Source organism: Mustelus asterias, chromosome 32 (assembly GCF_964213995.1).
Source record: "Mustelus asterias chromosome 32, sMusAst1.hap1.1, whole genome shotgun sequence".
Classification (NCBI taxonomy): Eukaryota; Metazoa; Chordata; class Chondrichthyes; order Carcharhiniformes; family Triakidae; genus Mustelus; species Mustelus asterias.
In genome coordinates, this window is record NC_135832.1 from 210,899 (window position 1) to 224,381 (window position 13,483).

The 13,483-nt window shown below is 50.6% G+C and overlaps 1 pseudogene across 1 annotated transcript in view; it reads right to left on the reverse strand.

Annotated features, from left to right (window-relative positions):
* Window positions 1–1,579: 1,579 nt before the first annotated feature.
* LOC144481772 (perforin-1 pseudogene) overlaps window positions 1,580–13,483 on the reverse strand; it is a 59,566-nt pseudogene continuing 47,662 nt past the window's right edge. The window contains exon 2 of the transcript XR_013495770.1: window positions 1,580–3,782. The product of XR_013495770.1 is annotated as a perforin-1 pseudogene (transcript). The remainder of the gene's footprint in view (window positions 3,783–13,483) is intronic.

Consider the following 13,483-nt stretch of genomic DNA (forward strand, 5'->3'; position numbering starts at 1 on the left):
GGGTCTGTGCTGAGGGAGCGCCGCACCGTGGGAGGGTCAGTGCTGAGGGAGCGCCGCACTGTAGGAGGGTCGGTGCTGAGGGAGCGCCGCACTGTGGGAGGGTCAGTGCTGAGGGAGCGCCGCACTGTGGGAGGGTCAGTGCTGAGGGAGCGCCGCACTGTGGGAGGGTCAGTGCTGAGGGAGCGCCGCACTGTGGGAGGGTCAGTGCTGAGGGTGCGCCATACTGTGGGAGGGTCAGTGCAGAGGATGCGCCATACTGTGGGAGGGTCAGTGCAGAGGGAGCGCCGCACTGTGGGAGGGTCAGTGCTGAGGGAGCGCCGCACTGTGGGAGGGTCAGTGCTGAGGGAGCGCCGCACTGTGGGAGGGTCAGTGCTGAGGGAGCGCCGCACTGTGGGAGGGTCAGTGCTGAGGGAGCGCCGCACTGTGGGAGGGTCAGTGCTGAGGGTGCGCCATACTGTGGGAGGGTCAGTGCAGAGGGAGCGCCGCACTGTGGGAGGGTCAGTGCTGAGGGAGCGCCGCACTGTGGGAGGGTCAGTGCTGAGGGTGCGCCATACTGTGGGAGGGTCAGTGCAGAGGGTGCGCCATACTGTGGGAGGGTCCGTGCAGAGGGAGCGCCGCACTGTGGGCGGGTCAGTGCTGAGGGAGCGCTGCACTGTGGGAGGGTCAGTGCTGAGGGAGCGCCGCACTGTGGGAGGGTCAGTGCTGAGGGAGCGCCGCACTGTGGGAGGGTCAGTGCTGAGAGAACACCGCACTGTGGGAGGGTCAGTGCTGAGGGAGCGCCGCACTGTGGGAGGGTCAGTGCTGAGGGAGCGCCGCACTGTGGGAGGGTCAGTGCTGAGGGAGCGCCGCACTGTGGGAGGGTCAGTGCTGAGGGAGCGCCGCACTGTGGGAGGGTCAGTGCTGAGGGAGCGCCGCACTGTGGGAGGGTCAGTGCTGAGGGAGTGCCGCACTGTGGGAGGGTCAGTGCTGAGGGAACGCCGCACTGTGGGAGGGTCAGTGCTGAGGGCGCGCTGCACTGTGGGAGGGTCAGTGCTGAGGGAGCGCTGCACTGTGGGGGGGTCAGTGCTGAGGGAGCGCCGCACAGTGGGAGGGTCAGTGCTGAGGGAGCGCCGCACTGTGGGAGGGTCAGTGCTGAGGGAGCGCCGCACTGTGGGAGGGTCAGTGCTGAGGGAGCGCCGCACTGTGGGAGGGTCAGTGCTGAGGGAGCGCCGCACTGTGGGAGGGTCGGTGCTGAGGGAGTGCCGCACTGTGGGAGGGTCGGTGCTGAGGGAGCGCCGCACTGTGGGAGGGTCAGTGCTGAGGGAGTGCCGCTCTGTGGGAGGGTCAGTGCTGAGGGGGTGCCGCACTATGGGAGGGTCAGTGCCGATGTTACGTGACCCTTTCATTTGGGGTAGTTGTGTTCCACATGGAATGTTCCCAGATTTAGAGTTTGTCTGATTTGTGTCCCCGCTTTCGCTGATCCCTTCCTCCAATCATAAGTGAGTGAAAGAAGCTTTGTGCACCCACCGACCTCTCCGACTGAGCCTCAATGTGTCCCCCGAGCACCCCACACAGACTAATCACACGTCACAGGCTAAATGGTGCTCAATGGCATTTATTGGAAATTATAAGATTATACAGATGCAAGCGTAATTCAGCATGCCTTACATGTTTGTCGCTGCTCCACCTGGTGTGAGGAACCCCTTGCCTTATTGGAAATGATTCAAAGCATCTCTTTAGCGCAAAGCTTTTGCCGTCACTGCTGTGATCGGATGCCACGACTGGAATGCCGGTTGAGGGAGTTGGGGCGACTCAGGAACCCTCGAGCCCCTCCCATCAAATTGAGGGGCTGGTCCGTCGGGCAGGCTGGCGTTTCTGGTTCGCGAGGAGTGGGATTCTCCTGGAGGCAGGGTCGGGACGGAGCAGAGGGGAGCAGGGACGGGCATCTTCTGTGGGGAGGGGGGGGACAGGGAGAGAGGGGTGGGGAGGAGAGGACGGGGGGGGGTGGGGTGAGGCACAAACGGGGACAGGGGCAAAACCCCGGATCTCAGGCCAGCAGGACCGAGGGGGGGGCCTCTTCCGCTGGAGGTGGAGTGGGGAAGATCGGGAGCAGGGTGAAATTGGCGGGTCCCAGGTTGGGGGTGAAGGCGGGGCCGTCAGGCCGGGGCATGTACTCCTGGCAGCTGGGACCCCCGAGGTGGGGGCCGCAGGTGAAGGTGTGGGAGTAGGTCACCTTGCCGTACTTGAGGTAACAGGTCTTCTGGTGGGTCCCGGAGAGGAGGGTCGCTGTGCACTCGCCCAGCAGGTCGTCCCTGGTGATGGAGTCGCTATCCCAGACCTGGATGGTTAATCTGAGTCCAATTCCTCCCTTGACCTCCCCCAAGTCCAGTCGGGTGTTCCAGTTGGGGTTGTTGTTGTTGGAGATGACCGAGGTCTGGGCTTTGGCCCGGCCGTACTTGACAATGACGTAGCCGTCCGTGCCACCTATGATGTCACCCCAGAGGTCGCGACCCTGCTTGACCGTCACCGAGAGTCTCCCGATGCCCTTCTCCTTGGGGCAGCACTGCCTATCCACCCGCGTGTCCCCCGCGCAATTGCAGGAGCAGTGCCTCCGGTCCCGCCGGAACGAGCCAGCGGGGCAGCGTGCGACCGCGCAGGTCTGTGCCAGGGCGTTGGCATTGATGTACTTGCTGATGTAGTCACGCAGGATGCGGTAGCGGGCGTCATTGGCGGGTAGGAGGTGGTGGAGGGGCTTCAGGCCGTAACTCACCATACCCGGCTGCGTCTTCAGAGTGTCCAACCAATGGGTGAAGGCCACCCCAGCTCTCGGGGAGAAGATGTCAACCGACTTGGTGGAGCCCCCGAACACTTCAGTCTCCCGGTCAGTGAACACTTGGCTCATGCGCTCTCGATGCGCCATCGAAGTGGCCAATGCTTTGCAGCGCTTATAGCCCACCGACGCTCCTATGAATCCCACCTGGACACCGGCTTCAGTCGTGAGGCAGTCCTTTACCTCCTCGGCTGTGGCGCCGGAGGATACCGCCTTGCAGGTTTGAATGGCCGTCACCGCCCTGATACGCCCACCCAGGATAACGTCCTGGATAAAGTGGGTGCCATAGGTTTGCACCAGCCTCCTGTACCTGGCATTGTTGTGGCCATTCCAGGTTTTCGGCAGGGCGGCCAGGGCTTGGGCAAACTCAGGACTCAGGCGTGGCTTGGTCTTCACCCGATACTGATATTTACGGCACAGGAATTCCTGGCTGGTGAAGCTGTAACGGTCCAACTTGGCCCATCTGGTGCTAAACCTGGTCAACCGGGATCTGGAACCGCCAACCATCCAGTTGACGGCGTTGCCGGGCTTGGGGCTCACCTTGAGGTCCATCTTCCAGCCATTGGAGATCATCGAGGTGGCGGACTTCAGCAGCTCTGCCGCCGAGCGGTAGAGGCGACTGGACATGGCATGCCGGCACTGCCGCTGGACCCTCCAGCCCACCAGCGAGAGGGGCAGCCGCTGGCGCGCGCCAGAGAGCAGCTGGTTGTGGCAGAGGGTGCAGCTGCCATTCGGGTACCTCCAGGTGTTGACGTCGATCACGGGGGCCGTCTTGCTCTGCAGGGTCACCACGTCATAGCCGACGCCCGCCAGGCTGGCCCCCGGCACGTTGCGGGCATTGCAGCACTCCTTAACACTAGCTATTTTGCAGCCGCCGGAGACTTTTCCCGCCAGGAGGCAGAGGAGGAGAAAGCGGGTGACCCAGAGCCTTGTGACTGGCACCATGGCATCGAGGGCACAGCTGCAGAAAAACCTGAGAAATGGAGAGAAGATTGTTAGAGCGAGTCTCGCCTTCATTGGTGCCTTTTGAAGAAGGAATCTTTGAATGCTTGGCTGAGCTGCTAATTTGTCCAAAACATTCTGCTCAGCAGGGGTTGTTGCCACAGCTGTTAAAGGGAATCTGAACTTCATTTTGGTTTGATAATGGGCTGTTAAGATAATTGTGTTTTTGCCAATGGGTGTAGAGTATGAGATCCTCTTTGTTTATTTTGACAGATTTATGAGCATCCCAATGTTATTGTCGGACTCGGGTGCTCAGGACACGCTTGTCAATGGGTAGGTGATAGGGTGCTAATGAGTATGAGATGGTGTAGGGGAGTGACAGAGCAATGGGGAGTGATGGGGGGGACATTGGGAGTGAGGGGTCAAAAGCGAGAGAGTGGTTTGAGTTTAGGGGGGGTGGTTATGGGGTAGGTATGGTAGGGGTAGTCCAGCAGACTGAACAATGGGTAATGGGTTGTGAGGGCGGTTGTGTAGAGGTCTCTCTCCAGGAGCCAGGCAGGGGAGATTGGCTATTGGGGTTTCAGGAACAACCGGGCTGTATGGAATCTATGAGGTGGGTTGAGGCTGTAGAGGGACCATGAGGTTGAAGGATGGGTTGTCCGGGGACCTGTAATGTAAGGGCAGTAACAGGGCAGTAAGGGGCTGTGGCGGGGTGAATGATGTATGTGTCGGAGGTGGGTGGGGGGATGGTGACGGTGGAATCTTTGATTCTGATTTGATTCTTTATTGTCACGTGTATTGGGATACAGTGAAAAGTATTGTTTCCTGCGCACTCTACAGACAAAGCATACCGTTCATAGAGAAGGAAAGGAGAGAGTGCAGAATGTAGTGTTACAGTCACAGCTAGGGTGTAGAGAAAGATCAACTTAATATAAGGTCGTTCCATTCGAAAGTCTGACAGCAGCAGGGAAGAAGCTGTTCTCGAGTCGGTCGGTCCGTGACCTCAGACTTTTGTATCTTTTTCCCGACGGGAGAAGGTGGAAGAGAGAATGTCCGGGCTGTGTGTGGGGGGGTCCTTGATTGTGCCGGCTGCTTTTCCCCAAGGCAGCGGGAAGTGTAGACTGAGTGATAGAGGTTTACAGCATGGAAACAGGCCCTTCGGCCCAACTTGTCCATGCCGCCATTTTTTCTGAAACCCCCAAGCGAGTCCCAATTGCCCGCGTTTGGCCCATATCCCTCTCTACCCATCGTACCCATGTAACTGTCTAAATGCTTTTTAAAAGACAAAATTGTACCCGCCTCTACTACTGCCTCTGGCAGCTCGTTCCAGACACTCACCACCCTCTGTGTGAAAAAATTGCCCCTCTGGACCCTTTTGTATCTCTCCCCTCTCACCATAGAACCATAGAAAATTACAGCTCAGAAACAGGCCTTTTGGCCCTTCTTGTCTGTGCCGAACCATTTTTTGCCTAGTCCCACTGACCTGCACTTGGACCATATCCCTCCACACCCCTCTCATCCATGAACCCGTCCAAGTTTTTCTTAAATGTTAAAAGTGACCCCGCATTTACCACTTTATCCGGCAGCTCATTCCACACTCCCACCACTCTCTGCGTGAAGAAGCCCCCCCTAATATTCCCTTTAAACTTGTCCCCCCTCACCCTTAACCCATGCCCTCTGGTTTTTTTCTCCCCGAGCCTCAGCGGAAAAAGCCTGCTTGCATTCACTCTATCGATACCCATCAAAATCTTATACACCTCTATCAAATCTCCCCTCATTCTTCTATGCTCCAGGGAATAAAGTCCCAATCTATTCAATCTCTCTCTGTAACTCAGCTTCTCAAGTCCCGGCAACATCCTTGTGAACCTTCTCTGCACTCTTTCAACCTTATTTACATCCTTCCTGTAACTAGGTGACCAAAACTGTACACAATACTCTAAATTCAGCCTCACCAATGCCTTATATAACCTTACCATAGCACTCCAACTTTTATACTCGAAACTCCGATTTATAAAGGCCAATGTACCAAAGGCACTCTTTACAACCCTATCCACCTGTGACGTCACTTTTAGGGAATTCTGTACCTGTATTCCCAGATCCCTCTGTTCAACTGCACTCTTCAGAGTCCTACCATTTACCCTGTACGTTCTACTTTGGTTTGTCCTTCCAATGTGCAATATCTCACACTTGTCTGCGTTAAATTCCATTTGCCATTTTTCTCGTTGGTCCAAATCCCTCTGCAGCTTTGAAAACCTTCCTCACTGTCCACTACACCTCCAATCTTTGTATCATCAGCAAATTTGCTGATCCAATTTACCACATTATCATCCAGGTCATTGATATAGATGACAAACAACAATGGACCCAACACCGATCCCTGCGGCACACCACTAGTCACAGGCCTCCACTCAGAGAAGCAATCCTCCACAACCACTCTCTGGCTTCTTCCATTGAGCCAGTGTCTTATCCAATTTACTACCTCTCCATGTATACCTAGCGACTGAACCTTCCTAACTAACCTCCCATGAGGGACCTTGTCAAGGGCCTTGCTGAAATCCAGGTAGACAACATCCACCGCCATCCCTTCATCCACTTTCCTGGTAACCTCCTCGAAAAACTCTAATAGATTGGTCAAACATGACCTACCATGCACAAAGCCATGTTGACTCTCCCTAATAAGTCCCTGTCTATCCAAATATTTGTAGATCCTATCCCTTATCACACCTTCCAATAACTTGCCCACCACCGACGTCAAACTTACTGGCCTATAATTTCCCGGATTTCTTTTGGAACCTTTTTTAAACAACGGAACAACATGAGCCACCCTCCAATCATCCGGCACCTCCCCCGTGAATGCTGACATTTTAAATATGTCTGTCAGGGCCCCTGCAAGTTCAACACTAGCTTCCCTCAAGGTCCGAGGGAATACCTTGTCCGGTCCTGGGGATTTATCCACTCTGATTTGCCTCAAGACAGTGAGCACCTCCTCCCCTTTAATCTGTAAAGGTTCCATGGCCTCCCTACCAGTTTGCCCTATTTCCGTAGACTCCATGCCCGTTTCCTCAGTCAATACGGATGCAAAAAGAACCATTTAGTATCTCCCCCATCTCTTTTGGTTCCATACACAGTCTACCACTCTGGTCTTCAAGAGGACCAATTTTATCCCTCACTATCCTTTTGTTCCTAACATACCTATAGAAGCTCTTTGGATTTTCCTTCACTCTGTCTGCCAAAGCAACCTCATGTCTTCTTTTAGCCCTCCTGATTTCCCTCTTAAATAGCTTCTTGCACTTTTTATACTCCTCGAGCATCTGATGTGTTCCTTGCTGCCTGTACATTTCATACAACTCTCTCTTCCTCTTAATCAGTGTTACAATCTCCCTCGAGAACCAAGGTTCCTTATTCCTATTTACTTTGCCTTTAATCCTGACAGGAACATACAAACTCTGCACTCTCAAAATTTCTCCTTTGAAGGCCTCCCACTTTCCATTTACATCCTTACCAGAGAACAGCCTGTGCCAATCCACACTTCCCAGATCCTTTCTCATTTCATCAAATTTGGCCTTTTTCCCAGTTCAGAACTTCAACCCGAGGACCAGATCTATCCTTATCCACGATCAGGTTGAAACTAATGGCATTATGATCACTGGATCCAAAGTGTTCCCTCACACTCACATCCATCACCTGCCCTAACTCATTTCCCAATAGGAGATCCAATATCGCATCCTCTCTAGTTGGCACCTCTATATACTGATGGAGAAAATTCTCCTGAACACATTTTACAAACTCTACCCCGTCTAAACCTTTAACAGTATGCGAGTCCCAATCTATATGTGGAAAATTAAAATCCCCTACGATCACAACTTTGTGTTTCTTGCAGTTGTCAGCTATCTCTCCGCTGATTTGCTCCTCCAATTCTCGCTGACTATTGGGTGGTCTATAATACAACCCCATTAATGTGGTCATACCTTTCCTGTTTCTCAGCTCCACCCATAGGGCCTCTGTAGACAAGCTCCCTAATCTATCCTGCCTGAGTACCGCTGTAACATTTTCCCTGACCAACAATGCCACCCCCCCACCTTTTATCCCTCTGCCTCTATCCCGCCTGAAACATTGGAACCCTGGAACATTGAGCTGCCAGTCCTGCCCCTCCTGTAGCCAAGTTTCACTCATGGCTATAATGTCATATTTCCATGTGTCTATCCACGCCTTCAGCTCATCTGCCTTCCCCACAATACTCCTGGCATTGAAATAGACACACCTCAAAAGATTATTTCCACCACACTCTACCCTTCCATTTGTGATTTTGCTTGAACTAACCTGTCTTTTGACCCCTGCTCCACTATCTGCTCTGGCATTCTGGTTCCCATCCCCCTGCAAATCTAGTTTAAACGCTCCCCAATAACACTAGCAAATCTCCCTGCAAGTATATTGGTCCCCTTGTAGTTTAGGTGTAACCCGTCTCTCTTGTACAGGTCCCACCTGCCCCAGAAGAGGTCCCAATGATCCAAGAATTGGAAACCCTGCCCCCTGCACCAGTTCCTCAGCCACGTGTTCATCCGCCCAAGCATCCTACTCCTGCCCTCACTGGCATGTGGCTCAGGTAGCAATCCTGAGATTACTACCCTCGGGGTCCTGCTTTTTAACTTCCTTCCAAGCTCTTTGTCCTCACTCTTTAGGACCTCCTCACTCTTCCTTCCCACGTCATTTGTACCGATGTGTACCACGACATCTGGCTGATCACCTTCCCACTTTAGAACGCTGTGCACGCGATCAGAGACATCGCTGACCTTGGCACCTGGGAGGTAACAAACCATGCGGGAGTCTCTGTCCCGACCACAGAACCTCCTGTCCGTACCTCTGACCATCGAGTCCCCAATCACTACTGCTCTCCTCTTCTTCATCCCACCCTTTGGCGCTGGAGAACCAGACTCAGTATCAGAGTTCCGGCTGTCACAACTTGTCCCAGGTAAAGCATCTCCCACAACAGTATCCAATTCAGTATCCCAAAATGGCAAATGGAGTTTAACCCTGATAAATGTGAGGTGATCCATTTTGGTAGGACAAATTTAAATGTGGATGATAGGGTCAAAGGTGGGGTTCTGAAGACTGTGGAGGAACAGAGAGATCTTGGGGTCCATATCCACAGATCTCTAAAGGTTGCCACTCAAGTGGATAGAGCTGTGAAGAAGGCCTATAGTGTGTTAGCTTTTATTAACAGGGGGTTGGAGTTTAAGAGCCGTGGGGTTATGCTGCAACTGTACAGGACCTTGTTGAGACCACATTTGGAATATTGTGTGCAGTTCTGGTCACCTCACTATAAGAAGGATGTGGAAGCGCTGGAAAGAGTGCAGAGGAGATTTGCCAGGATGCTGCCTGGTTTGGAGGGTAGTTCTTATGAGGAAAGGTTGAGGGAGCTAGGGCTGTTCTCTCTGGAGCGGAGGAGGCTGAGGGGAGACTTAATAGAGGATTATAAAATGATGAAGGGGATAGATAGAGTGAACGTTCAAAGACTATTTCCTGTGGTGGATGGAGCTATTACAAGGGGGCATCACTATAGGGTTCGTGGTGGGAGATACAGGACGGATATCAGAGGTAGGTTCTTTACGCAGAGAGAGGTTGGGGTGTGGAATGGACTGCCTGCAGTGATAGTGGAGTCAGACACTTTAGGAACATTTAAGCGGTTATTGGATAGGCACATGGAGCACACCAGGATGATAGGGAGTGGGATAGCTTGATCTTGGTTTCAGATAAAGCACGGCACAACATCGTGGGCCGAAGGGCCTGTTCTGTGCTGTACTGTTCTATGTTCGATATAAACCACCCCAAACCCCTCTATTAGATTCCAGTCTGTAACTCACTCCCGGGTAGCTGTTATTCTAGATATAAACCACACCGAATCCCTCGATTCGATTCCATGTATGTAACTCACTCCCGGGTGTCTGTTATTCTACTTATAAACCACCCTGAACCCCTCAATTAGATTCCAGTCTGTAACTCACTCCCGGGTGTCTGTTATTCTACTTATAACCCACCCCGAACCCCTCAATTAGATTCCAGTCTGTAACTCACTCCCGGGTATCTGTTATTCCATATATAAACCACCCCGAATCCCTCGATCAGATTCCAGTTTATAACTCACTCCCAGGTATCTGTTATTCTATATATAAACCACCCCGAACCCCTCGATTAGATTACAGGCTGTAACTCACCCCCGGGTATCTGTTATTCTATATATAGACCACCCCGAACCCCTCGATTAGATTCCAGTCTGTCACTCACTCCCGGGTATCTGTTATTCTGTATATAAACCACCCCGAACCCCTCGATTAGATTCCAGTCTGTAACTCACTCCCGGGTATCTGTTATTCTATATATAAACTACCCCAAACACCTCGATTAGATTCCAGTCTGTAACTCACTCCCGGGTATCTGTTATTCTATATATAAACTACCCCAAACACCTCGATTAGATTCCAGTCTGTAACTCACTCCCAGGTATCTGTTATTCTATATATAAACCACCCCGAACCCCTCGATTAGATTACAGGCTGTAACTCACCCCCGGGTATCTGTTATTCTATATATAAACCACCCCGAACCCCTCGATTAGATTCCAGTCTGTCACTCACTCCCGGGTATCTGTTATTCTGTATATAAACCACCCCGAACCCCTCGATTAGATTCCAGTCTGTAACTCACTCCCGGGTATCTGTTATTCTATATATAAACTACCCCAAACACCTCGATTAGATTCCAGTCTGTAACTCACTCCCGGGTATCTGTTATTCTATATATAAACCACCCCGAACCCCTCGATTAGATTCATGTCTGGAACTCACTCCCGGGTATCTGTTATTCTATATATAAACCACCCCGAACCCCTCAATTAGATTCCAGTCTGTAACTCACTCCCGGGTATCTGTTATTCTATATATAAACCACCCCGAACCCCTCGATTAGATTCCAGTCTGTAACTCACTCCCGAATATCTGTTATTCTATATATAAACCACCCTGAACCCCTCGAATAGATTCCAGTCTGAAACTCACTCCCGGGAATCTGTTATTCTATATATAAACCACCCCGAACCCCTCGAATAGATTCCAGTCTGAAACTCACTCCCGAATATCTGTTATTCTATATATAAACCACCCCGAACCCCTCGAATAGATTCCAGTCTGAAACTCACTCCCGGGAATCTGTTATTCTATATATAAACCACCCCGAACCCCTCGAATAGATTCCAGTCTGAAACTCACTCCCGGGTATCTGTTATTCTATATATAAACTACCCCAAACACCTCGATTAGATTCCAGTCTGAAACTCACTCCCGGGTATCCGTTATTCTATGTATAAACCACCCCGGACCCCACGATTAGATTCCAGTCTGTAACTCACTCCCGGGTATCTGTTATTCTATATATAAATCTCCCCAAACACCTCGATTAGATTCCAGTCTGTAACTCACTCCCGGGTATCTGTTATTCTATATATAAATCTCCCCAAACACCTCGATTAGATTCCAGTCTGTAACACACTCCCGGGTATCTGTTATTCTATATATAAATCTCCCCGAACCCCTCGATTAGATTCCAGTCTGTAACTCACTCCTGGGTATCTGTTATTCTATATATAAACCACACCGAACCCCTCGATTAGATTCCAGTCTGTAACTCACTCCCGGGTATCTGTTATTCTATATATAAATCTCCCCGAACCCCTCGATTAGATTCCAGTCTGTAACTCACTCCTGGGTATCTGTTATTCTATATATAAACCACCCCGAACCCCTTGATTTGATTCCAGTCTGTAACTCACTCCCGGGTATGTGTTATTCCATTTATAAATCACCCCGAATCCCTCGATTAGATTCCAGTCTGTAACTCACTCCCGGGTATCTGTTTTACTAAATATAATCCACCCCGAAACACTCGATGAGATTCCAGTCAGTAACTCACTCCCGGGTATCTGTTATTCTATATATAAACCACCCCGAACCGCTCGATTAGATTCCAGTCTGTAACTCACACCCGGGTATCTGTTATTCTATATATAAACTACCCTGAACCCCTCGATTAGATTCCAGTCTGTAACTCACTCCCGGCTATCTGGTATTCTATATATAAACCACCCCGAACCCCTCGATTAGATTCCAGTCTGTAACTCACTCCCGGGTATCTGTTATTCTATATATAAACCGCCCCGAATCCCTCGATTAGATTCCAGTTTTTAACTCACTCCCGGGTGTCTGTTATTCTATATATAAACCACCCCGAACCCCTCGATTAGATTCCAGTCTGTAACTCACTCCCGGGTATCTGTTATTCTATATATAAACCACCCTGAACCCCTCGATTAGATTCCAGTCTGTAACTCATTCCTGGGTATCTGTTATTCTATATATAAACCACCCTGAACCCCTCGATTAGATTCCAGTCTGTAACTCATTCCTGGGTATCTGTTATTCTCTTTAGAAACCACCCCGAACCCCTCGATTAGATTCCAGTCTGTAACTCACACCCGGGTATCTGTTATTCCATATATAAACCACCCCGAACCCCTCGATTAGATTCCAGTCTGTAACTCACTCCCGGGTATCTGTTATTCTATATATAAACCACCCCAAACCCCTCGATTAGATTCCAGTCTGTAACTCACTCCCGGGTATCTGTTATTCTATATATAAACCACCCCGAACACCTCGATTAGATTCCAGTCTGTAACTCACTCCCGGGTCTCTGTTATTCTATATATAAACCACCCCGAACCCCTCAAATAGATTCCAGTCTGTAATTCACTCCCGGGTTTCTGTTATTCTATGTATAAGTGACCCCGAACCCCTCGATTAGATTCCAGTCTGTCACTCACTCCCGGGTATCTGTTATTCTATATATAAACCACCCCGAACCACTCGATTAGATTCCAGTCTGTAACTCACTCCCGGGTATCTGTTATTCTGTATATAAACCACCCCGAACCCCTCGATTAGATTCCAGTCTGTAACTCAGTCCCGGGAATCTGTTATTCTATATATAAACCACCCAGATCCCCTCGATTAGATTCCAGTCTGTAACTCACTTCCGGGTATCTGTTATTCTATATATAAACCACCCCGAACCCCTCGATTAGATTCGTGTCTGTAACTCACTGCCGGGTATCTGTTATTCTATATATAAACCACCCCGAACCCCTCGATTAGATTCCAGTCTGTAACTCACTCCCGGGTATCTGTTATTCTATATATAAACCACCCCGAACCCCTCGATTAGATTCGTGTCTGTAACTCACTCCCGGGTATCTGTTTTACTAAATATAATCCACCCCGAAACACTCGATGAGATTCCAGTCTGTAACTCACTCCCGGGTATCTGTTATTCTATATATAAACCACCCTGAACCCCTCAAATAGATTCCAGTCTGTAACTCACTCCCGGGTATCTGTTATTCCCTATATAAACCGCCCCGAATCCCTCGATTAGATTCCAGTCTGTAACTCACTCCCGGGTATCTGTTTTACTAAATATAATCCACCCCGAAACACTCGATGAGATTCCAGTCTGTAACTCACTCCCGGGTATCTGTTATTCTATATATAAACCACCCCGAACCCCTCAAATAGATTCCAGTCTGTAACTCACCCCCGGGTATCTGTTATTCTATGTATAAGTGACCCCGAACCCCTCGATTAGATTCCAGTCTGTAACTCACTCCCGGGTATCTGTTATTCT